Source organism: Nycticebus coucang, chromosome 8, assembly GCF_027406575.1.
Source record: "Nycticebus coucang isolate mNycCou1 chromosome 8, mNycCou1.pri, whole genome shotgun sequence".
Classification (NCBI taxonomy): Eukaryota; Metazoa; Chordata; class Mammalia; order Primates; family Lorisidae; genus Nycticebus; species Nycticebus coucang.
In genome coordinates, this window is record NC_069787.1 from 79,466,141 (window position 1) to 79,491,286 (window position 25,146).

Here is a 25,146-nt window from a genome sequence, read left to right on the forward strand (position 1 = left end):
CTCATCCAGAGAGGTGCAAATGGGCAGAGGAGAACATAAGTGAAATGTCTCCTTTCTTAAGCAGGTAAGGTTTCCTTGCTCTTGTATGGACCACTTCTGTTGCTTTACCAATATCTGATAATATTTGTTGTCTTCTATAAGTCCTGCCCCTCTTGTAACATGCATGCTAATATTGTTACCTGTGTGGTTCCCTTGCTTCATGTTTCTCTGATCTTGAGTTTTGAGATCTAAATGGGGCCAGGTGCCTCAAGCTTAGCCCCAATGATCCATGGACAACTCTTATATTCTTACCAAACTTTACATTGCTCAGGTGTCAGTTTATTCCAATTATTCTTTTTATCTTCTCTCATCGACTCAGCAGCAGATTTACATGTCTCTCCATCCAAGCAATGCAAAGACAACCACTAGCCACATTGCTATTACTTTACTTATAGACCTTGAGGACCTTACAATCTAAATTAATATGATATATCATATTCACTGGATTTCAGACACAATTTTTCTTCTGTGTTCAAATACAAAAGCATCCTGAAAATTCTTCATGGGGATATGAGAATTCTGCCATCATCAGGCTATATAACAAAGGCACCCCACCACCCACCTCCATTCTTGCTGGGATGACGTCAGGGTAGGGATGAGTGGGGAGCTAGAATTTTCATTATTACTGAAAAATAATTTATACCCCCCCATTCTACCCTATTCTTCATTCCCCAGCACTGTCATTGTCAGTAGGATTGTCTATCCTACTTACTCCAGGGGTGATGAGTATTGAGTTCCTTCTTCCCTTATCCAATGAGTTGATGTCAGTAGAGTTCTAGTGGAAAGTTAGGACTTTCATAAGTAGGATACCCACCTTATGGTGTCACCCACTTCTCCTATAAGGGGATCCAGAAGTCCAAACGCTACTCAGTAGTAATGAGGAACCCCTGGGTGTTCATAGAGACTACATATGGAAGGTGGAATTTCACCTCCAGTTGGAAGTGATTAGCTGACACCATTCTTTTCTTATTAGAGCAGCTTCAGAGGATCAGAGGATTCCTGCTTAAAAAGAAGATATAAATAAGATCCAGATAAAACCCTTAAATGTAGAAGTCGTTTTTAAATTACCTGTCATACCAAGAACTACGAAAATAACTTTATTTAGAAAAACCAAGTAACAGGCACCAACCATAAAGTGGTGTAGATGTTAGAATTCAAATTTATCTGAAAAAATTCCTTGACAGTCATAGTTGCAGGCATCAATACTCTCCTCAACATTTAATAGAACAACTAGACATAAATTTAGCAAGAATATAGAAAAACTCAACAACACCATTAATCAATGGATCTAATTAACACACATAGAACATACCATTGAAAATCAGCATAATATACCTTTCTTTACTGTGCACAGAGTACCATGATAGCCATATTCTGGGTCATAAAACAAACTTCAGCATATTTGAAGAAATTGGTATGATACAGAGTGTGATCTCTGAGAACAATAGAATCTAGAATGTAGTAACAAAGATATGAAGGAAATCTCCAAATACTTAAAAACTAAATAAAAAAAACTAAATGAGAAACAAGCAGTCTGTTAATCAGAGGGGAAGTCTCAAGAAAAATGACATCATACATTAAAGTGAACAAAAAAGTAAATTTTTAAAATATGTGGGGCGTAGCTTGCATTAGTCCTAGGAAGAAATTTATAGCCCTAAAGGTAAACACTAGCTTACATTAGAAGAGAATAAATGGCTCAAATCAATAATCTAAGTTCCATCACCAGAAAACGAAAGAGAAGGATAAAAGCTCAAAGAAAGCAGAAAGAAGAAAATAAAAAGTAAGTTCAGAAATTAATGAAATAAAAATATAGTTCTATTAAAAAGCCCCTCCCCCAGATGATACTGACTTGTGAGACAGAGAGAGAGAGAAGAGATACAAATGATAATATACTGAAGAATAAAATAGAGGATATCATTACAGATCCTGCAGACATCAAAAAGATGTGAGGTACTACTACAAACAAATCTTTTCATAAATTTGACAACTTAGCTGGACCTAATTGTTAAAAGCATGCCAACACTCATTTAAAATAGTATAAATGGTCCAAAAGTATTAAGTGAACTAAAGTTCTAATTTAATAGCTCATGAAAAAGAAATATCTATGCCTAGCTCTTTTCACTGGAGAATTCTAACTACTTTTTAAAGAATTAATGTCAATACTACACAACTTATTCCAATCAAAAGAAGAGGTGGAAGAATGTAGAAGCAAGGATCCTATGTACTCAATTCTGATATGATGACAATTACTGACCTAGTACATGGTGGGGGTGGGGAAAGGGGAGAGCACAGAGAGGAAAGGAGGAGAGGGGTGAGGAGTCACTGTGTGTAACACACCTTTTGAGGGTGGGGCACAATTATAAGAGGGACTTTACCTAACAAATGCAATCAATGTAACCTGGTTCACTGTACCCTCAATGAATCCCCAATAATAATAAATAAATAAGGAGGAAATACTCCCCAAATACTTTTTAAGATCTTTATTTATAATATTAACACCAAAATCATTCAGGGAAAACACAAAGACAAAACTATAGGCTACAATAGTCCTCATGAATGTAGATACAAAAATTCCTGAGAAAATATTGCTAAATATATTTCAATAATATATACAAAATAATGAAACATGATTACCACATGAGACTTAATAATTGTTTCTGAATACTATAAATAACAAAGAGCTTCCTCTATTTGATAAAGAGCAAGTGGAAATAACCTACAGCTAAGATCATCCTTAATGGTGCAAGATTGAATATTTTTCCTGCCCAAACCAAAATCGAGAACAGAAGAAGGATGTCCATTTAGCCAGTACTATTTGACATCATACTGGAAGTCCTGAATTGAGCAATATGACAAGAAGCTGGAGCGAAGAGCCATAGATCAGAAAGAAAGAAATAAAAGTTTTTGCATTTGTTGTTCACATGACACTGTTCACAGAAAATACCAACAAATCTATGAAAAATAAAAATAAAAATAAAAAAATGTAGGAAGCTTATGGGAGGAAAGGTAGTTGTTCAGATACAGAGATGTGTCTACTGACTCACTATTTGCCTTTTTCTAAAAAGAGCTACCTGCTCATACTAAGAACAAAGGGCAGTTGGCTAATTAGTGTTCTTAAATTCCCTCAAGGAAAGTTTCTTGGTAGTTATGACCTTTGTTTAAGTTCAGATTTTTTTATTTCCTTTTCTCCTGTGACTCCAATTTTTGCTTTGTTTCAGGATAACGTAGGTAATTTCACCTTTAAAATTATAGGATCCTTAAAGGCAAAAGTGTGGCATTATACACCTTTATAAAGCTTTCACAAACACAGCAAAATTACAAACCTTTGCTCATTGTAGGTATACAAAATATTAGAGAAAAGAAATAAAGAGTTTGTATCTATTGCTTGTCAAAGCACTGTATTACCTTCTGGGAACACACCAGTCACTAAAACAGGCATTTATGTGTAGAAGACACAAATAAAAACAATAATCATATATGCAAATATAGTTATAAAATATTATAAATGTCATATAAGGGGAATAATTTTTTAATATAACTGGGATTGGAGCAAGGACTATGGTATTCTGCATGTTTTCTCTGTGTAAGAAGTGACAAGTTGCTCATCTCCCAAGAAAATTACCATTAGGTCATTAGGAAGTAGCTCCAGGGAAAAGCACAAATGTATATCATGTATCCCTTTGATTATGTGAAGAAATGTTTCTTTAAAAAAAAAAAAAGTATTATTAGTCCACAAAAATTGAGACTAAAATAAACATCCAGTTTATTTTGATGTAAAAATTATCGAAGTATCTTTCTTATTCTGATGGTATTTTTGTCTTCCATAGTTGACCACTGATTTTTTTCTGCCCTAAGCTGTAGATTAAGTATTATTTCATGTCATTTTGTAATGTCATTTTGTCATTAAGTATTATTTTCATGTCCATTTTTCTCATTTGGCAATTTTGAATCAAGTGAATTAAAACAATTTTTAGATTTTTCAAAGTAGAGCTATAGTTAACAAACATACCACATCAAATTATAGGTGAGCAAATATACATGTAAAATGATGTACCATGGCTGAATTTTATATGATTTGAAATTAGTTATCAATTTAAATAAATTGAATTTTTCCACATCTTTGATATTATAATAATCTGGGTTTTTAAATGACATATAAAAAAGCTTTATCATTACAAAAAAAAAATCATTGAGACCCTAATGAACCTTAATACATACTCTAATACTATATCTGCTATTAGGCACTGGTGTCTCCAATAATTTGAAAGTACGCAGAAGACACAGTTTGGTCACAGTAGACGTTAGTTTAGTTTAGTTTTAGTAAAGCATCACAAGAATGGAGAAGGAAAAATCCTGTGTACTCGATCCTGATATAAGGACAATTAATGACCTAGTACATGGTGAGGAATGGGGGCAGGGGAGCGCAGAGAGAGGGAAGGAAGGAAGAGGGTGTGGGGTGATGGTATGTGACACACCTTTTGGGGGCAAGACACAAGTATAAAAGAGACTTTACCTAACAAATGCAGTCAGTATAACCTGGTTCTTTGTACCCTCAATGAATCCCCAACAATAAAAAAAGGGGGGCTATCAGTTAAATATTAAGGCTTCAAAATAATCTGTACTTTTTCCTTCTTCCAACTTCTTTCAAAATTTGATCTTTATTTTTGGTAGCTGCAGTTCCATTATAAATGGATCTAAGGATCTATTCATGGTTTATGGAATCTTATTTGGGATTAGTCGGCCTTATAGAATATTTCACCATTTTTATCTGCTTTTGAAAATTCTTTGCCTTTGCTCTTAAAATACTTCTTGGATCACATTTTATTCTTTTTCTACTAGAATTCTATTTGAAGGTATTATCGACTATCTATCACTGTTCTTTATTGGTGTTTTCCGCCTGTATTTATGTTCTTTCTGTTTTAATACGTAACAGGTTTTTAAAATATATTTAATATGTCATATGATTCACCAATTTAAAGTGTATAATCCGTAGAGTTTTGAAAATCTCACCACAGTTAATTTTAGAATAATTTCATCACCCAAAAGGAAACCCTCAATCATTAGTAATCACATCTCCTTAACCCTACATTAAGCCCAGTCATAGGCAATTACTAATCTATTATCTATGTCTATAGATTTCCCTATTCTGGAGATTTAATAAAACTAGACTCATATAATGCAAGGCTCTTTATGACTGCTTCTTTCATTTAGCATTTTTCCAAGGTCCATCCCATGTTATATCATATATCAGTCTTTTATTACTTTTCATTGCCAAATAATGTTCTTTGTATAGGCGTAACACATATACCTATTGATCAATTGATTACCCTGTGGCTTGTTCACACTTTGGGGCCATTATGAACAATGCTGCTGTGGATTTGTATTATGGATTGAATTATGTTGAAACTCATATGTTGAAGTCCTAACCCCAAGTTGGAGAAAGGGCCTCTAAATAGGTAATTAAGTTAGAATGGGTTACTTAAGGTGGTTTCTAGTTCAACAAACCAGGTGTCCTTATAAGAAGAGGAGATTAAGGCACATACATCACAGAGAATTTGAGAATGTCATATGGCAATGACAGAAAATGACTAGCATCTCTAAGTCAAAGAGAGAGGCTTTAGAACAACCATGCTGAGACCTTAATCTCAGGTTTCTAGACTCCAGAACTGTAAGAAAATACATTTTTATTCTTTAAGCCACTCAGTCTGTGGTGTCTGCTATGAGATACTTACAAAATGAATACAACATTAATAAAGAAATTTTTATATGAAGGTGAGTTTTATTTTTCTTAGGTCTACACCTAAGAGTGGAATTGGGGTTAAATGATAGCACTATGCCTATGCTTTGGAGGAACAACCATTTTCTAACATGCCTGCAAAATTTAAAGTTATAACAGTAATGTAAGGGGATTCGAATTTCTCCACATCCTTGTAACTTTCTGTCTTTTTGGGTTATAGACATTTTAATTAATATGAAGTAGCATCTTATTGTGGTTTTGATTTGCATTTTTGTTACGGTGAATGATGTTGAACAATTTTTTGTGTCCTTACATTTGCATATCTTCTTTGGAGAAATGTCTGTTCAAGTTCTTTGCTAATTTTTTGTTGGTTTATGTGATCTTTTGTTTTTGAGGTAAATTTGTTCTTAAATTTTCTAGATATAAGTCCCTTATCAGATGTATATTTTTTAAATATTTTATCCTATTCCACAGGCTGTCTTTTCACTTTTTTCATAGTGTCATGCTGAAGGAAAATACATAATTTAAGGTAATGAAGATTTACTCCTATGTATTCTTCTAAGACTTTTAAGTAGTTTTACTTCTAAAATTTAAGTCTACGATCAATGTAAGTTAACTTTTGTCTAAAATGTGAGGAAAGAGTATATACTCCTACTTTTAAATATGGATATCTAGTTCTCCACCAGCAACTTGTTAAAAAGAATATTCTTTCTTCATTGAACTGTTTCTGCCTACTGGACAATGAGACTGTAATGTGAAAGTTTATCTCCATTTCATTACTCTGTCTACTTTCTGCCAGTACACACAGTTTGATTACTGTAGCTTTGAAGTAAAGTTTGAAATCAGAAGTGTGAGGCTTTCAAACTTCTCTTTTTTTATTAAATCATAGCTGTGTACATTAATGCAATCATAGGGCACCATACACTGGTTTTGTATACCATTTGACACATTTTCATCACACTGGTTAACATAGCCTTCCTGGCATTTTCTTAGTTATTGTGTTAAGACATTTATATTCTACATTTAGTAAGTTACGGCACTACAAGGGAATCAGAATAACAAATATACACTTTAAAAAGAAAAGTTTGTCTTACAAGGGTACATGTGAAACAAACTTTTCTTTTTAAAGTGTATATTTGTTATTCTGATTCCCTTGCAGTGCCATATAAATTTTAGGATCAACTTTCAATTTCTGACAAGTAAAGCTTACCTTTTGGTAAGGATTGTATTGAATCTGTACATCAGTTGAGAAGTATCACCATCTTTTTTTTTTTTGAAGTATCACCATCTTAACAATTGGAACTCTTCCAATCAATGAACATGGAATGACTTTCCACTAACTTAGGTCTTTCTTAATTTCCTTAATGATGTTTTACAGTTTTCAGAATATAAATTGGTCATGGTGTATAATCCCTTTTATCTTACTTGTTTTGGTTTGGTAATACTTTGTTGAGGACTTTTTATCTTTATTTGTGACAAGTTTGGTGTTGAGTTTCTTTCTTAGAATTTCCATGTCTTATTTGGTCTGATGATAAGAGTTCCTTCATTAAATGAGTTTTGGGAAATATTCTTTTCTCTTATACTTTTTGGGAGAATTTATTTTAAAAAGTATTAATTTTTAAATGTTTGTAGATTTATCAGTGAAATCATATGGATCTTGGTTTTTATTGAAAGTTTTAAAAATGATTATTCCATTTCGTTGCTTATTGTAGGTCTTTTCATTTTTTAATTGTATCTTGAGTCAGTTTTGGTCCCTTGTATCTTTTTAGAAATTTATCCATTTCAACTAATTTTTCTAGTTTTGTGCTATATTTTATTTAGGCCATTCTCTTATAATCTTTTTCATGTTATAGGCTGGGTAGTGTCCTCCTGTTACTTTTTAAAATGATTTTAGTAGTTTGAATTTTATTTCTTTTTCTTAGGCAAGCTGGCTAAATATCTGAAGGTTTGTGAATTTGGTTGCTATTTTCAAAGAATCAACTTTTGATTTTTTCTACTTTTACTTCTTTTTTCTTTTTTACTTCTTTTAAAAATTCTCTATTTCATTAATTTTTACTCCAATCTTTATTATTTCTTCTTCTGCTAATTTTGGATTTAGTATGCTCTTTGTTTTCCAGCGTCTGATTGTGGAAGTTTAGATTATCAAATGGGGTTTGTCTTCTTTTTTAATATAGGCATTTAGAACTTTTCATTTCTCTCTAAGCACTGCATTAGCTGTATCTTCTAAGTGTGTGGGCATATGTGTGTGTTAATGTGAATTTGAATTACTTTCCAAAACTCGATTTCATCCTGAAGTACTTCCTTTAACATTTTTCATGATGGGTCAGCTAGCACTGAATTCTACCAGTTTTGTTTATTTGGAAATAATTTCATCTCCCCCTTTAATTTTTCAATTTTTTATTAATATAAATATTGTATATTTGTTACAATCAAGTAATAATTACAAAGTATTATTATTGAAAATCTGTAGTTTATTCAGATTTCCTTAGTTTTTAATTTAATGTTTTTCTCTTGATCCAAGGCTGCTTCCAAATGCCATATTACTTTGATTTTCTTAATCAATTAGCTTCCTCTTAATAGTTACGGTTTCTTAGACTTTCCTTGTTTTTAATGACCTTAGTAGTTTTGAGAAGTACTCATTAGGTTTGACAGAAGGTGTCTCTTTATAAGAATTTGTCTGATCTTTCACTCTTGATTAAACTTGGGTTATGCATTCTTCTTTTTTTTTTTTTTCATTCTTGTGTGGTAGTTTTACTGAATACAAAATTTTTGGTCAACAGTTGTAGGTTTAACTTCCTTTCAGCAGTTTGTGTATGTCATCCTACTATCTTCTGATCTATATTGTTTCTTGTGAAAAGTCAGCTGTTTTTCTTGGTGGGATTCTTTTTATGCAGTAATTATCTTCTCTAGCTTCTTTCAAGCTTTTCTCTTTTTATCTTTCAACATTAAAACCACGAGGGATTTGGGTGTATATCTCTTTATTGCTAACATACTTTGCATTTATCTTGCTTCTTTTGTCAGTAAATTAATGTATTCCATACATTTCGGGAGGCCTTCAGCCATGATTTCTCAAATTTTTTTCTCCTTATTTCTCTCTCTTTTCTCCTGCCTTTCTGCCATTATGCATATTTTTGTCCATTTTATAGGGTCCTGTATTTTTCTTAGCTCTGTTCATTCATTTTCATTCTTATTTTAGTTCTGTTTTTCAAATTGCATAGTCTCTAATGGTCTTTCTTTAAATTCTTTGGTACTTTGCCATTTTAAACCCACTTTAGCTTCTCTAGTAGCGTTTTTAGTTTTCAAATCCAAAAATTATTATTTTATTTTATTTTTGTTTTTATATCATTTCAGTTACTTTATTCATGTTCCTTATTCAATGGAACACTGTCATTACACCTTTCTTTAATTCTTAAACATGATTTTCTTTAATTATTTAAACACATGTATAATAGCTGCTTAGAAGTTTTGTCTATTGAATCTTATTTGGGGGCCTCTCACTGTCAGTTATTATTTCCCACTCCCTCCCCCACGCATGACTCCAGTATTTGCTTCTTTGAATATCTTCTCTTTGTTATTGTTAAAAATTGGCAATTTCAGATAAAATATTGTGAAAATGCTAGAGAGTGCCTCCCAGTCTTCTGGGACTTGATGTTACTGTTCTTTGCTTTGTTATTTGATTAGTGACCTGGCTGTATTGTCTTAGCAAAGGTTATTTCCCATGCAGCTGAAGCTTCTGGTGTTACTCGGCTTAGAGTACTGTCTTCGCCTGGAATTGCTTGTCATTCTTGTGCCTGGAACGACTGTCATTTCAACAGGGCTCTATTTACCTGTCTCTTTCCTTGGTCTCTCTATTAAGCTGCCTGCATGCTTAATATCATGCAAGCTATTAACCTCTAAAATAGCCAGCCATTTGCTCTAAATAATGCTGGAAAATAAATTATCGCACAATTGGAACCAATTAAATTTAGGCCCTTTTGTAGAGATAGCTTTTAAGACCAGCCTTTGCAGTCTCTTCTAAGACCAGGAGAATTCTTATTAACTGCCTTTCTCAATGGTTTTCTCTGGTGAAATAGATGAGCTACAATTTAGCTGAGTGCTGCTATGAAGCTCCTAGCCTCTACTTAATTGCTCAACACCCCAAATTTCCATTGTTTCAAGAATATCCTTATTCTTACATTTTTCCATACTGTGTTCTAAATAAAGTCAATTGGTTCATTTGTAGAGAACTTCAGAGGCCTCTATTATGGCCTGCCTTTCCTTCTGAACAAAATTTCTGTGCCATTACTCTTGACCTCAGAGCACGACAACGGCTTTCTTTTCGCGGAGTAAAATCTTTTGCTTTATGAATCGGGGTCTAGGTGGGAACACGCCTTTGGTTTACTCTGCAGGCCTCCTTGGGTATAAAGATTCCACCCTGAGCGCGCTGGAGAGAGGTTGTTGACTGAGGACCTAATATGCTGGCCTGCCATTTCTGGAGTAGAGACTCCACCCTACATGTGAGGACTAAGAATAGGACAAGAGCTCTATTCTCAGCTGCCTTCACCTGGAATTTAATTTCAACAACACAGGGATAGGGGAATAGTATGAGAATGGTCTTCTTGGCCACATCTACCTGGAGTGGAGCTTCTGTTACCCTAAGCTGGGGGTGGAAGAAATAGTTTTTGGCTCGTGCGTCTTAGACATTTTCTTCTTCTTACTGAGATGTAGTAGATTTTCTTGAATAAACTTTCTTCATGAGCTGTATCCCCTTATGATAACCGCTGTGGACTTTTAAGTTACTGCTTTAAAAATTATGTTTATTCATTATGATTGTTTTGTTGGAGAAGGGTCTACAGAGCTCCTTACATGGCAATTCCAAAAGTAGATTCTTTGAATTTTTAAAATTTATCTTTCATTTCCATAATTCATACTTTAACTGTGTACAATGCTTTAAATTTTTAAATTTCAAATGCTGAGTGGTTTATTTCTGGAAGAGCTCTATCTCAATTCTAGACATTCGGATAATTTCTTATGGTTCCTAATCTCTCAACTTACTTTAAAGTTTGCTTCTAATTTCTTAAACTTGATCATTATAGCTGTTCCATAATACTTCTCCTATTTTGTGGTAAAATATAGATAACATAACATTTATTATTTTAACAAATTTTAAGTTGATATTCAGTGCATTTAATATTATATATTGTTGTGCTGTCATAATTTAAACATTTATTTGTTATGTATACTTCAGAAATGTTACTTCTGGTTTTGTTCATAATACTTGTTTTCCTGTATATTTAGTGAATTTTTTTATAAACCCCATATCCACTGGATGATAAATTTTTAACATGAGTGCCTGGTTTTCCTGTAAACATGTTTATGGAAGAACTCACACTATCTTGTAAATAGACTCTATGTCCCTACCTACCCTACTACCTATGTTTCTCAGAAGGCAATAAATAGAATTATGTACTAGCCAATGTAATTCTCCCTCTTTTCCATCTTTTAGTAGTTGCACACAATTTCTGAAACATTAAAAAGTATTTTTTGTTTTTCAACAAATAGTAATAAATTCATTTATTTAATAACGTTTTGAGAATAAGAGTAAAATACAACATGTGTTTGGTCAAATATATTGAGATCAATATATGACATTGAAAATTATTAGGTAAATTAATGTATGTAAGATGACTCTGAGAATCAATGAGTTACAGGTTAATTATTCTATAAATTGTGTTGGAGGAATCATGCAACTGTTTGAAAAACTGGAAAACAATTTAGATTATGTTTAAGAAGCTGGCTCCTTTAATCATAAAACAAATAGGAAAATATGATAGATTTGACAATGTATAAATTGAACATTTCATACATCAAAAATACTACAAATAACACAAAATGTACGTAGATTTGAGAAAATAAATTTAGAATATATATTTTCATGTTAGAAATTATTAGTAAGACAAAAGAATACAGTGTAATCTATAAATATTATCAAATTTGAGAATATTATATTAAAAAACATAATTGAATACAGTATACAATACATATGAATATATACTTTTAACGGATGAAAACATGAAATAATAATGGCAATTTAGTAACAAGTCTAATGATATTAGTTTAGAGATATAGCTTTCCTGTATATGACTCAGTTTAGACATCTCATAAAATAAAAAAACCATTTTATCTAATGTCAAAAACACAAATTACCTAGAAAAAATATTTTAAAAATATACAAGATCTATATTAAAACAAACTTTAATTTATCTGAAAGAAATAAGAGAAAAATTATAAAAATTGAAACATATTTTTTGTGGCCAAATAGTATTTTAAGCCTGCCAATTCTTTTTAAAAATAAAACCATTTATAAACACAAAGCAATAATTATGATGCCAGTGTACAAAAGGGAATATTGTTGGAGGAATATTTGAATGTTAGTAATATTCAAAAATATTACTAATGATTATCCAAAAGAATATAAAATTGTATAAGATATGAGCATTAGGGGAAGTCTGGTTGTACTAATTATTAAAAGATTAACAATATGAAATAAAACAAAAGCATATTAATGAAATGGACTAAAAGTGTAACAAAAGATACCAAACTACATAGGATATAGAATATGCACTTTAAATCACTATAGGCAAAAAATTTATTTAATTAATAATGTTAGTACAAAGGACTAGCTCTTTGAGAGATGATAAAGCTTGCCACTTTTACCAATATCAGATACATATGGCCCCAATTTTAAATTAAAAAAATATAGAGTGAGTAGAAATTATTGAATACTTAAGAAACCTTCAATATTATACAATCTTTTCTCTTCTTAGCATGCTGTGAAACCTAGAAACTGTGAGAATAAATAGAAACTTTGGAACTTACATAATAAAATGAACTTCCCAGCAAAAATGGCACCACAAAGTCATATAAATGGAAAAAAAAAGTGAAACATGTAATGGATAATGGGTAATGTCTTCACATGCAATAATCCTTTTATATCACAAATCATAAAATAAGCCTAAATCTTTTAAAACAAAATTAACGAAATTTTGTGTTAGACATTCCATTGGACAAATATCAATAGGACTTATACGTAATAAAAAGAGTCACCTTTCTTAAAACTTCTAAATGATCCAAGTAATACAAGTTTGAAATGAGCCATTTATTCAGTGACAAACATTTAACACTTTAATACTCAGTTGAGCAAAAATTTAGGAAAAGGAGCACTTTCACTTAAACGTGATAACAAACGATAAGGGTGTAAATTGAACAACCCCTCTGGATGCCAATTTTTTATTGTATATCAACAACCTTAACAAGTAAATTCAATATGACCTACCGATTTTACTTTAATTCATTCAAAGATGAAATACATCATTTCTTCATTAATTGAGATTTACTGAGTATGCTCTTCAGGGGTCCTCAAACTACCCGCGATCCACATGCGGCATGATTGTATTTGTTCCCGTTTTGTTTTTATTTACTTCAAAATAAGATATGTGCAGGGTGCATAGGAATTTGTTCATCGTTTTGTTTTTTTTTAACTATAGTCCGGCCCTCCAATGGTCTGAGGGACAGTGAACTGGCCCCCTGTTTAAAAAGTTTGAGGACCCCTGTATGCTAGTTACTGTGATAAGCACATTACAAACCTCACTTTATCTCACACTTGCAAAACTACAACAAAATAGGAAACTCTTGATATCCTGAGGTTCACGTGAGACTCAGAAGAAAAGAAACAAATGCATTTGTCAAGTGTTGTACTTGGCTCCAGACCACAATAAACCCAGAGCCTCTTCCCTTCAAAATGCATGATTTCAACCATTATTCTACACTGCCAGACACAGCAAGAAGCAGAAGGTGTAGCAGCTATTACGTTGCACATTTCTGTGTGTATGTACCTGCTTGTGTGTATGCGTGTGTGTATATGCATGTGTGTATGTATGTAAAACATAGTTTGACATTTTGTAGTTCCTTGGAAGCTATAAAATGACTTTGAAGCAATCAGGACCCTGAATGGAGTAAATAAGTGACAGTGGTAAGAAGTGTATGAGAGAGTGTGTGTGTGTGTGCACGCGTGTGCACTGCTGTGTGATTGTATTAATGTGGTGGGAACATGCTAGAAGGACTGAGTGCACTACAAGCTGGATGTGAGGAGAAATGCTAGGTGTAGATGAGGAAACTGAGGTCTTGAGGTCACAGGTGGTATTCTGGATTCCTGTGCGTGGTCTTTTGACTAAATCCAAATTTTACAGAACAAATCTTTGTAACAACAGAATTTTTTCTGTGAAGTTTGTATCTGGTCAGGGGGGCACATTTGGGAATCTGGAAGACAACATGTGACCTTCAGGCTACAGGTTCCCTACCCCCACACAGCACACCAAAAAAAAAAAAAAAAATGTGGATTCTTTCCAAGGTGTTAAATGTGATGATAAGAAATGTTTGGTTTCTTTGAGGATCATTCAATTTTGTGATCTGTGAGTGATAAAACTTGTAATATCTGCAGGATATTTTTCAAAACATCTTAATGTTTAAGAACCCTACTTTTTATTTTGTCCTTAAAATTATCTTCTGTATTCTTTCCTACCTAGCACTGAAGACGTCATTCCCATTTTTCTGAATTCTCTCTTCTCATTCTCCTCATCCGAGCCCCTATTCTTACAGTCAACCTTCAGAGGTTGGCACTTCCCAGCCACTTTCAGGAAACACCCTCCTTCTCTTCCTTTTATTTACCTGTTTCAAGACCTGAATTAAAATTATTTTTGTTCAGAGAGATTTCCCCAACATTTGCTTATTTTCCTACACTGGACCCATGTCCTATCTCTTTTTCATTTGATGTATACTCTTATAGTCTTCACAGGCTGTTGGCCCTGATTTGTTTGACTCCATCTGTTCTCACTGTGACAGATATGAACCTCGCTGTGGGGTAGATTCAGCTTTGATAGTACCAATTGGTACCATGTGTGAGAAGCTTCCTTCGAAAAGAGAACACAAAATAAAAAAAAAATAGGTATGAATCCTGCCAAATATACGCTTAAAAAGTTAACAACCATAAGCATAAAATACTAACATTGTTAATTAGCAGCCTGCTATATCTCTATAATGTTTTTTTCATTATATACATTTTGGCTGTATATTCTTTGATTCTTTTGTTGTCTTTTCCCATAAAAATTATTTTGTGGGCAGCGCCTATGGCCCAAAAAGGTAGGGTGCTGGCCCCATATGCCAGAGGTGACGGGTTCAAACCCAGCCATGGCATAAATAAATAAATAAAATAAAATTATTTTGTGCTATGTTCTATGCAGAGAATAAAAAGGTAATTCAGTACATTCTCTGCCGTCAATTCTTAAAATCTATGTTTTTATTTGTGCTACCAGTAACAATAGTAGGGGAAATAAAAGTTTACAAGATTTTACTTCCACTTTACAGCCCATTAGGGGTAATGTCATGTTTTTAGAAATGGTGTCAAGTAAACTTTACCAAGTTTATTTCATGTTTAATTTGGAAGATTGCATTTCAGGTTTCTGCATGTAATGACATAAATTTATTTGAAAATAACCACACTCATAACAATTTGTTGTCAATGTTCTTATTTAGTGCTATTGCAATTTTTTTTAGATCTGCACTGATGTTGGTATTTATATCAAATCAGCAAAAAATAATGTTTTTTCAGTGTGTTCTCATATTTCAAGCTTCTTCATTTAAGGAGATTATAAAACAATTTAAGATTCCAGGTATTAGTTCTATTTGAAATGGACATCTTTTTCTTAATGAACTGTCATTTTTTATATAATCATTTTTGGGTTCACATTTGCTTCTTGATATAAAAATACCAATAAAAATTCCCACAAAGGAATATAATGTCATTCCTTTGTGAGTTTTTCTTTATAATCCGTCTTTATTTGAACCTTCTCTCTTTTGTTTTTTTAATCAAATGTATGAGAAGAAGCTACCCTTCATAAGTCCAAATCAGAGTCTGCAATTCCTCAATTATTTTATTGGACTGTTCAAGGCACCTTTTCGTATTGTGGTTAAAATGGTATAATTACAAATAAGCTTCTTCTGTGATGGATCCCAGTAATGGCTAGTGCTTCTCGATAGTACTTAACACATGAAAAAGTATAAGGATATTTAAAAAGCATAAAGATATTGAATAAACATAAGAGTACAGAAGTATGTGAAGATATAAGAGAATGGGTGTTCATGTGCACGCTTACAAAATCTTTTGTGAAAGTCGGAGAATGTGGTGGGAGAATTTGATTACATTTCCAGATAAGCAGGAGAGTGGGAATATATAATATAAGAATGAGTAAGGGTATTAATGTACAAAAGACACTGAGTGTGACCGAATGTTGCTTCAGAATGCATGTGAACACGTAAAACAATTACAGATAAACAACCCACACTCTCCCATTGGGGTAGAGTATTTTTAGTTTCTCTGGCAATCACCATGACAACTTACAATAGATCAGCAACAACCATGCATTATGAGGAGATATGGGAGGTACAAGCCACCAGTGTAACCATTTCTCCCATTTCACTATGTACTTTGTCAGAATGTGCATCTTTTTTCTTTCTTTCAACATCTTTGTTCTTCCTTTCACTTATTTTATTATCCATTAAAAAGTTTGGTATGTTTTTAGATTAATATAGAAATTTTTGATGCTCTGTCAGTAAGAGCATCTAACATGATTAGACCATACAAGTTCCAAAAATACCTAATTCTTACATATCAATCAGAAGGAAATTGTGAGTGAAATATCCCAAAGTAAAATGGAACATTTGTTACCATGAATTATGCTATGATAGAGGGCTATGGGAAGGTTCAGAAGGCAAAGGTTGTATGTATTAAGTAAATCACCGTGATTATGATCGCCTGTACCTACAAAATTCTTATTGAAGTCCTGAGAATCAGCCTCTACTGCATATACCAGAAAGACAACTATAGTTGCTTAAAACAGATGAATATGTATTTCTTTATGACATAAAATAAATTCAAATGTCAGCAGCTATGGTTTTGTTCGGAAGTTTTATTGAGTCATCAGGGAGCCAGGCTCCTTCCAGCTTCCAGCTCTTCTCTTTACCATCTTCAGATCACCAGTGTAAGATTAAAGATGGAACAAATTCATTAAAAGATGAGGTTTATATTCCCTCTGCTAGAATCTGAGCAGGAAATGTGACCATTTTAAATAATAGAATATAGCAGAAGAGACACTGTACCAATTTCTAAGTCATGTCTCAATTTCTGCTTCCTCCTTCTTGAAATACAGTAGAAATCTCCATAGGTGACTACCTCCCTACATTGACCATCTCCTTAAGTTGACCTAATTTTCATCAAGCAGACATGCACCACATATACATCTTAGTATAGTATGTCTACTTCCTTCCTTTGACTGCCTCCATATGTCGACCAGTTTATTATAGTCCTCAGCGTGGTCAACTTACAGAGGTTCTACTGTGGTTGCTTTTAGATCTTTCAGCTGTCATGTAAAAATTTCAACTACCCTTTTGGAGAGAGAATCTAGAGGAAGAGAAAGGTCCAGCTGAGCTCAGCTTTTTAGCCACTCCCATGTAAGTGTTAGGAGTCAAAGTAAGCTGCCATTGTTTTTCACAAGGCTGATACCAACGTTCAACTGAGCTGGGTTCTTATCTGGATGCTATGGTGAAGATCTATCTCCATGCTCACCAGGTCATCAGCTGAATTTAGTTCACTGTGGCTGTAGGACTGAGGTACTTATTTCCTTGCTCCATCCACATTCATTCTCACAAGATCTGTCTACCTTCAAGCAAGCATTAATACATGAAATCCTTCCAGTACATTTTTATTTTAATTTCAGATTAATAGATTAATATAAGGCTACATGCAATTAGTTTACATTGTTTGCCTTTGTGAGGTAAAGTCCAAGTGGTAGGTGAGTCCTTCACCCAGGAGGTGTGAAATACACTTCTACATTGTACCCATTAGGTGGGAGGTTACCAAAACCCCTCACCCTCTTCTAGCATTTTGAATATTTCTGATGCCTTTTATCTTCAGCCAGAGAAAGCTCCGTACTTCAACGGGTTTATGTGATTATGTCAGGCCCACCCACATAATCTTCCTATCTTTAAGTCAACTTTGCTATTTGTCATTATATAATTACAATATACTCACATCCATAGTTTCTATAAGTTAGGCAGGGATATCGTTGGTGGAATTCTTTAAAAAATTCTACTTATCGCTCAAGTCAGTGCTATATCTACTAATATATTTGGATGAATATTTGCACTAAATTTCATCAGCAAAACCTAAGTATAAAAAAGAGATTGGGGAAGAAAATAACCTTGAATTTTCTTTTCACCTGGTCTTTTGAGAGAACAGGACATTTTCTGGCTCTTTCTCACAAATTTCTATACCAATAAAGAGGTACATACATGCTCATGGCTCTCCCACAGTTTTAAGAATTGCTTTTTCTATATATCTGTTAGTGCCCTTGTTTCAGAACTCAATTCAATCATTTTTTTCCGTAATGAACGATTTCTTAATCTCCCTCTTTCACCCTAATGAAACTGATGGTTCCTTGTTTTGCCTTCTCTGAGTGTTTGTACCACATTCTACCCCTCCTTGGTAAGGAACAACTCTAAGCATACACTGGTGTATAACTACAACAATTAGTGCAGTTTCTAATACTTGAGCATTTAATACATATGTGTTACCCAAAGGAAAAGCTGGAAGACATTGCATCTAGTCAGGTGACCTCCAGGAGGGCTCCACTCACCTGCAAACATGTATACAAGAATTCAGGAAGAAAGAAACCAACTCTATCAAGCTATAATTTAGATATTCCATTATGCCATCTGCCCATTGCTTAAGCTTATGATTAACAGTGAAAGGATTCTTTATTTGCTTTTAGAATCTAGATATATCTTTTATTTTTATCAAAGTGACCCCTGGATACTATCCTTTGTTATTTATTGCTATTTTCTAATTTTCTCAATTGAATTGGAATACATGTACAAAGAGATAGTTCCCAATGCCATTTCTTTCAGTATGTGGTTTGAGGACCTAACCATTATTCATAAATTATGTATTGGGCTTTTGTTATGTGAAAGACTGAAGTTAAATGCATAGAATAGAATATGTTATATACGATTTTGAGAATTACAGTGTTCTGTGGAGACAGACAAGAAAAAGCTGAAACTATTATTATCTGGTTTCTTTGGTAATGGGCAGTGCAAGAGCCATGTCAGGTCACAAAAGCAGTACCTCTGACCTAACCAAAGGTAAAGAAGGTGTTGCCAGAAGTGATAGTGGAACTAGTGTTGAAGGAGTGATAAGAGTCCTCAGATGAAATGAGAGTTTTGAGTAGAAGGTTTCTTTTCTTTGCAATAAGAGCCCAGAAGTCTGCGATTTGGAGGTCAAAAGGAAATCAAATTGCCCTAAGGAAGCAAACATAGCAACCTCCCTTGCTGTTATTGCAGGATCTGCACCTAGAAGACAAAAATATCACAGGACCTACATTAGAAATGCTAATGAATAACAATAAGGGAAATCTAAATATATTTTATTCCTTTAAAATGACCCCTAAACATTATCTTGTATTACTTTTTAAAATGTTCACAATTAACTAGTTGATCATGCACTCTAATTGCAAAGGGAACTCTAAGGAGACTGCTGTTTAATAGAAGTGGCATAGTAGCCACGTATAATAATAATAATAAAACCCTCAACAGACTGAATAATAGAACTTCAATGGGTCAAGAAAACAATAAGTAGAGTTTTGAATTGCTGCACATGGTAAACTTTTCCATAGGTCTGCTTAGAAAATATTTTTTTCCTGGCTATACCTGAAGAATTTTAAGTTTGTCCTCCCTTTGACTTTGAATCTCTGTGTGCGGTGGTTTTCAGAAATTAGCTTTTATGTGATCAAACTGCTCCTTTTTGATTCCAGATTCAAAGCTTTTGTAATTATGTTCAGAGCACTGTATAAAAAGTATAACTGCATCTTTAATGTATGGAAATTGGGAGAGCAGCAGCCAAGTGAGACTCTGCAGCACAAGGAGAGAGCGTACAGGAGGTCAATGGAAATGTTGAAAAGAATAGAAATTAGATCCTGTCAGAAAGAGGGGAAAAGACTGTGGCCTTTTGGCTGAATCCAAATTTTATGGAACAAATCCTTTTAATAAAGGGATTTGTTCTGTGAAGTTTGGATTCAGGGAACGGGGTACACTAGGGGATCTGGAGGCCATATGTGGTCTTCAGCCTACAGGGTCCTCAACGCCTAGACTCATCCTCAGAAAAGACTGATTAAGACAAATTTGATAACGTATCTATATACTTGTGGAGGCAGAATGTTTGACGCTTATAAGAAGATGGAGTATTCGAAACCTAGGAATAACTACCATCCATTTAACTGCCTCGAAAGTCATAAGAAATCTAATTATTTAATAATTTCCTATTGCATACACAACATTTATTGGACATTAGCAGAAATTTATAGAAGTTCATATTGCATTTGTGAATATCCATGGCTGAAATGAAAGAGGTATGTTGAGGCAATATAGATTGACAGTATTTTAGGCCTCTAGATATAGAAAAGTTGCAGAATTAAGAATTCTTCTACTTATGCTCTGTGGCGTGAAAGTCAGCATGTCCATTGGAGAACAGATTCTGAAACAACGGTGTTTCATACTTGATGTATTTTTTAAAATTCTAAAATATATATCATTTTGTAATAAGCCCGATGACTTACACTCATTACCAAGGAAAATAAAAACAGTTATATGACTAATTACACTTCATCTTATCAGTTCAGGAAAAGCCTGACAACTGGCCCCCTGTTATAATAAGCTAGTGATGCCTCCCCACATTACATGATACAATCAGGGGTGGTTCATTACAACCTTGTTGTCTCACTCCATAAATGTCAAGAGGTTAGAGGGGAAAGTTTACTTTCACAATTTTTGCAGAGGGAGTTTAAATAGCTCGATTTGGTCAGATTATTTCAAATGTTTCTTCATGGTACCAAAATGTCTAATATAAAAGTTTAAATACCTATTCAAAAACACTCATGCATTCTTGTTTGTATTCATGTCAAATACTGTTTCAAGGGTTTTATTTCTTTCTTTTTTTTTTTTTTAACAAAATGACAAGATAATTCAAATGTTTAGGTTATGCAGACAAAAAGACAATTTTTGTATTCCTCATTCTACGGTTAGCTAACTGTGTGAATAACACAGTAATATAACGGCTCAAACATATACACTTGCACACCCACCAGTAGGCAGAGTTCTTTGAAGATGTTATAATGTTCAGAAAGTCTGGTAGGCACAAAGTTTTTCAACTTAGTTCAGTTTAACATATCCAAAGTGTTGTATTAACAGGGGACTCTCTCTGTGAATAACTTCTAGAAATATCATGGTAGGTGTGGTTCTTTGAAGATGTTCATAACTTTAGAAAGTCAGGTAGGAACAAAGTTTTTTAATTTAGTTCATTTTAACCTTTCCAAAGTGTTATATTAACAGTTAGGGTATCTCTCTGTGAATAACTTCTTATAGAAATATTGCCTGAAAGAAACTTATTTTAAAAATGATTGAGATTACCATTACATAATATTTGTGACTGATGCATACAACTAATCCCTGAAAAGTAACATTTCATTGGAATAGATTTCTAAAATGATGACTTGAAAATATAAATCTTTTACTGACTTAGAAACCCTCCTCCTATTCCAGCTAAAATTCAATAGGTCCTGTTTTTGTTGGAATTCAGTAGGAAATTAGAGATGGCATACTGAGTAAGTTTGGGGGTTTGAGGAATTTTTCCTAATGTAGAAAATGAAGGAATTAAACTAAAATATTTGTAAGTTAATTCGGAGCTTCCAATTTTATGTCTTAGTGACCTAAATCTGTGACTGACAGATTAATTAATTTCATTTTCTATATATTTTGTCTCCCTTATTATGATTACATTGTTCAACTACCTCAAAACAACAACAACAAAAATCTCCTCAGTTTAAATGAGAGAGGATAAGCATAATGAAATAACCACAAGGGAAGAAACAATAATATTACTTGAGTACCTACCAAGCACAATATTCTTCTAAATACATCATGTGATTATGTCATTTAAGCTTCACAACACCCTTGATTGTGGCTGGATGCTAACAACTCCCATAGTGGAGGTTAGACTTAAGTCAACTGTTCAGTATCTCACACCTAAAAATGGAACAGTTTGGATGCAAACTCAGGTCAGGCTAATTTCGGTTTCATTTCTTTTTCATTTATTATGTTGGTGTTAGCATAGAAACAACCAATTTTACCTTGAAGGAGGGAAAAAAATAGAAGAAAATGATTTTTTAAAGTATAAAGATACTAAAGAGACCTTGCATGTAGACAGTCACTACTGAAGCTTCAAGTAAGACCATGGTGAACATAAACATTTATTTCAGGATATAGTCACCGAAAGTCAAAATTAGTGATGGAAATACTGAACTTAACCCCTGATTTGTATTCAAATAATCATAATATAGAACACTTTTTTTAATTTGTTATAAAAACTTAATTACTGTTTAGGAAACCACACATATCACATGAGAATAAGAAATGGTGTCATGGCTTTATTGAATTCTGAAGAAACATGAACAGAAATATTAGACCAAGTCCAAACTAGGGCAGCAGGATGGGCAGGGAATTTACTTGCAGAAATTCAGTGTATGAAGAAGTAAAACAGTTATCCAAATATCACTTGTTTTTAGGCATTTGGGTAGTTCTTCTTAATTTTAGTTCAAAGATATTGATGCTGCCTTTCCCCAGAACACTCTCAAAGCATTTTTAGCATTCTTTTAAAAAATGAACTGTAAATTTCCACTGAATAAGAAGACTTTTAGAATTCAGCCTTAATAATGCAAATTTTCAGAATGAAAAATAAAAGAACATTTATTTCAGAAATGATGAGAAACCAAATACATTTTCAATTTGAGTATTTATTTGTGTTGTCAGGGAAGACACAACACTGGTCATGATAGAGCATGATTAAAGGGTGAAGGTAAATGAGAAGATTGAAAAGAAAAGCCCAGAGGGAAAAGAAAGCCACAAGAAAATAGGCCCACTAATGAATGAGGAAGGGCGTGAAATTAATGATGATCCTAAAACGGCTGAGTTATTGAACTCATTTTTAAAATCTGCCTTTAACAAGAGAAATGAAGCAAAGAAATATAGACAATTAGGGAGTAATGAAGACGTCGCAAAATTTGCTCTAGCCAACATGAAGATGGGGGAATTCTGTACTTGGCAGTCACTGGAAGACCCAAATCACCCTGAGTAATTTAGGGGATTGGCCAGCATGTGTACTGATCCATGCATATTTATTCTTAGAAAATGAAAGAATGTTAACATATTGGAGAATAGGAAAGTAGTGTATTTTTAAAAAGTATTAGAAACTTCTGCCCAGAAAGGCCAGCATCAGTAAAGTGTAGCATTTGATACTCCTAGAAATATTAAAGTTAAGAAATAGGCAAGGTCTTCAATAAGAATAAACCAGGCTGTGTGAATTAGTGTGCATTTCCACCACAAAAGAAATTGAAAGCAACACAGCAAAGTCAAACATTTGGACATCATGATCATTTCTCACTTGGCAAGTCACCCAGTTTTCCTTGCAAAATAAATCACAGTGGCTCAAAGAAAAGTAATTTAATCATGGTTTTGGAAATAGGTTGAAGATCATCAAGAGTGATGAAAATACGTGGTACATTATATAAATGACTAACAGGCTCCAGTATAGGCTAGGACTGATACCGTTTTGTTTAAAGGCTTAATTATTTATGATTAGTAAAATAATTAGTGAATTGTTGAAAATGGTTATTGTTCTCTTAAAGCCAGGAAAAACTTAAAAACCACAAAGAGACAAAAGAATTCATACTCTTTTGAGTATGGGAGTATGAATCTCTAAGTGGAGTATCACGTTTTAAAAAAGGAAAGAATAAGAGTTCTCAAGAACTTGAGTCATTCTTTGAGTGGAGTCCTTATGTGGCATCTTACAGCTTAAATAAGACAGAAGTTAACAATGTGACAGCAACAATGATGAAAGGGTTTACTGCTTTTTTCCCTTGCTCTCAACTATCCTAAAATTCTCTCAATACTGGAAAGACTAGCTGATCTCTTTTCTCATATAATCAGTAAGCAGCATGGAACACATTGCCTCCTGAGAACTATAGAGAGCTATGCATTAAGAAAGAAAAAGAAGAAATGGGCATAAAAGATCCTGAAGTGAGTAAGAAGAAGGTGTTCCAAAGTCAGACCATCAGAAACACTTTAGTGAGCTCTGGACTTTAGGATTTTTCAAGAAAATTTAGAGGGCAGGCCCAAATTAGAAGACTAGAGAAAGGAGAAACAGATGAAAATTTTTTGATTGGATTGATGAACATAAATATGGATAAACAGAAAAACATATACTCACAAAATTTTAAATGGAAATATCTGGGAGAACAGTGATGATTTAATATTCCAGAGGAATCACTCATCATGTATATAATGAACATTGGTTGCTACATGGAAAGGCTAAGATGTGACTGCACAGACCTCAGCCCAGAGAGGGACGTGGCAGGCCTTTTGAAACTTCTTGCATTTCACTTGTGAGATGGGAGCATACTCTGTTGTTATTTACTGTCTAATTCAGGAACTTTAAGTCTCTCCCAATGAAAAGTCACCACTTTTCAAATAGAATGCCATATATATTTTCCTTCTTTTATATTTAGCCAAAACACTTACTTGGTGTTAATGATAGGTGTACCATATCAAACTTTTGCTATATCCCTTTACACCCATGATAACTACCACTCACACCACCCCTCCAGGGTAGGCATTTTTTTCTAGGCATCATGAATAAGGACAGCAAGAGAAACTTTAAGTAGAATTTTTAGTGTCACACAACATGAAGGTTGTGAAGCTGAATAACAAACTTAGGTAACAGGATCCCAAACTCTTATTCTTGATTTAGCCACTGCTTGATGCCAAGACTGACTTGAAGAGCAGAATGAAGACTTGATGAGCTCCTCTCTGTAAAATTGATGGTTTCATCCTTCTGACACTATTCTCAATTGAAAGGAACTGAGACAGGTTCTTGTTGGAACAGCCCAAAATGTTTGCTAGGGATGAAGACATTTCATCTTCTGAAATGTCCATATCATATTGGTCCCGTTCTCAGGACTCCATCATTCAATTGCCTTTGCAGTTCATATGCTCAAAAAATATGACTATTTTGTTTGGTTTTGCTTTAGATTTGTTTACTTTGTTCTGAATGAAATTCAGCAAGAGAGATGGGGCAGTTTTTGTTTTATACCTCTGCAGAGCACATCTATATAAACACTATAACACACATGCATCTCATTTTGGCAGCCAGTGATTTCAGATCCTCAATTCAA